This window comes from Penaeus vannamei, chromosome 32 (genome assembly GCF_042767895.1).
Source record: "Penaeus vannamei isolate JL-2024 chromosome 32, ASM4276789v1, whole genome shotgun sequence".
Lineage (NCBI taxonomy): Eukaryota > Metazoa > Arthropoda > Malacostraca > Decapoda > Penaeidae > Penaeus > Penaeus vannamei.
The window spans coordinates 10,312,857-10,315,356 of NC_091580.1; the positions used below are offsets into that span (position 1 = coordinate 10,312,857).

Consider the following 2,500-nt stretch of genomic DNA (forward strand, 5'->3'; position numbering starts at 1 on the left):
TGGTTGGAAGAAATATTTCCAGAAGCCTTTCGTCCGCTCGAAAGGCACTCGACGACCAGGCCGCTTGGGTGGGACGTCTCACTCGAAGGCGCATTGTGGCTTTCTCGTCGGCTGCGCTCGCCTAACGGGACCCACGCTGGCTCTCAGAAAAGTGGAGGCGGATGGCCCTGGTCTTCATGCTTGAACTTCCCTTGGCCGGCGAGCTTGGGACCGGAGGCAAATGAGGCATATTTAGCGGTTAGAATTTCGTGTATCCGAGGAAACATATCCGAAGTGAGCTGTGGTAGACGTAAATAATAGGTGTCTCAGCTGTGAAAGTGACGTCCGAGCGAAGTCATAACCACCAGATTCGAATCATTGCCCCGAACCATCGAAGTGGACGACCCAGCGAGTGCCAGACGAGTGACGCTCAGCCTCCACGGAGAAGTGATTGACGGCCTCGAGCTCCACGGATGACCTGGCCCTCGGAAAGGCGTTACCGATGGATGGGATTAGCAGTACACTTACCTAGAAATCTAGATATAAGACGTGCACGTAAGGCGTTGGTGAAGTCTTCGTTGATGCCATCTCTTTCTTGCATCACTTCCGCGTAACGGGACGCTGTCGTCGCTCACTCTCCAGGGAGGAGGCGGGTGATTTTGGGGGAATTTTTGTTTGTTTGCGTTGCCTGCATTGCACTTTGCATACAGGAAATGCCTTTGTAGAGGGAACTCGGTGTCCTAGCTTTTGAAAGAAAAACAAAACGTGTAAGTAGAAGTAGGTCTGAGGACAGGGAAGATTGGGCGAGAGCTGGAGGCATAGTTGTGGTCTGTGAGGAGCCGGAAGGAGGCGGCTGCCGGTCAAAGTCGTTTGTGCACCTTTGGATCAGTATGGTATGTGAGTGTGGGTGTGGGGTGTGGGTGCGGGCGTGGACTTGGGTGTGGGGTGTGGGTGTGAGCGTGGGTTTGGGTGTGAGTAAGGGTATGAGTGAATGTGGGTATGAGTGTGAGCGTGGGTGCAGGTGTGGGTGAGGGTGTCATTGCGTGTGTGGTTGAGAGGATGGGTGTGGATGTGGGTGAGGATGAGGGTATAGGTGTGGGTGAGGGAGAGGAAGTGGGAATGAAAGAGTAATGCTTCCCCGCATTTGCATGGAGGAAGGAGGACCTTCGCGGCAGTGCCCTCACGTGGGTTCCTTTCCGCATTTATGATCAGCCAAGCCGCCGCTCGGTCGAGGGGAGCGCTCTGGTCGCCCTCGATGCCAGTGACCCTCGCGCCGGATAAGAGCCTCGCAATCTGCTTGCTCGCTTTCATCCCCGCACTTCAGTCGCTCGGAGAAGGGAAGGGAAGGGAAAGGGAGTGCGCGGGGTGAGGAAAGGGGAGGGAAGGAAAGGAAAGGAAGCGAAGGGATGGGATGGGGTGATATGGAAGGGATGATAAGGAAGGGAAGGAAAGGAGGCGAGAGAATGGAGGGAAGGGAAGGAAGGAAAGAGAGGAAAGAGGAGGGTTGGGGCGGGGCGGAGCGGCAGGAGTTATGCGGGCGGATGTGCGGAGGGAGTTCGGGGGCGGTGACTCATGTCCCGCTTACCTGCGCCAGGTAAGTAACTGGAAGAATCAGCAGGTGGTGTTTGCTCATCTGCACGCATGGAGTGTCAGGGTCAGTGGCAAAAAGGGCGGTTTTAGCAGGAAAGGAAGGAGGGCAAAGAGTGGAATCCTGACTAGAGAAGCAGAGAAGGAGATAGGAAAGGAAGAGGCGGTGACAGGTCTGGGAGTGTGCAGAGGAAGCACCGCTGTTAATAGGGAGGGAAGGAAGGCGCAAGAAATGGTTGTGGGAAGTGGATAATGCTCATGATGTTAGATAATGGGTGACGTATTCAAGAGTGTATGACAGGTGCAGTAAATTTGTTTCATCCCTTGAGGTACGCTTTGCAGTTCTTCTAGTAAGACCTACTTCAAGTAAATGATGTTATATTGATTATGGGATTTCCCTTGTCTGTTCTTTATTGTTATGTTTATAAAGCGACAAAATGGGAAATTTAGAGATCGGTTGAAAGCAAGAAATAGATAGATATATATTTTTGCTTACATGCAGATGCAGGTAGACCAGGAAATTATACAAACTGAAAGTGTCCTCTACAAGCTTAGGAGCCTTTGGGAAGCAAGGATGCGACGCAGGCTTGATTCCAGATTTATCTTAAATACAAGAACGTGATCATGGTGACAGTGTCAGAATGTGCAGGGAAGTGTTGCTCTTTGTCTCTGATCGCGATGCACAGGGATATTTACGTCGCAAGCATTGCCAGAAGAATGAGTAAAATCCCCCCTCCCCGTGTTTCCCCCAAGCCTCTCCTCCGATTGTGCGTCAGACAGCAAGCGGGAGGACGTGGAAGGGTTCCATTGAATATTAAGATAACTGTGGCCACTTCACTCCGCCGGCGTCATACCGCTGGCTTTCATCCCTGCCTCAAAGTGTTGCCTTCTTCGTGGCCTCGCTGGGCATAATAGTCCCTCACAGGCGTGCCCT

General features: G+C 52.5%; 1 protein-coding gene across 1 annotated transcript in view; it reads left to right on the forward strand.

The window, feature by feature from the left end:
• The window catches only part of RhoGEF2 (Rho guanine nucleotide exchange factor 2), a gene marked incomplete in the record, with an annotated part of 241,503 nt that overhangs the window by 137,133 nt on the left and 101,870 nt on the right, over positions 1-2,500 (forward strand).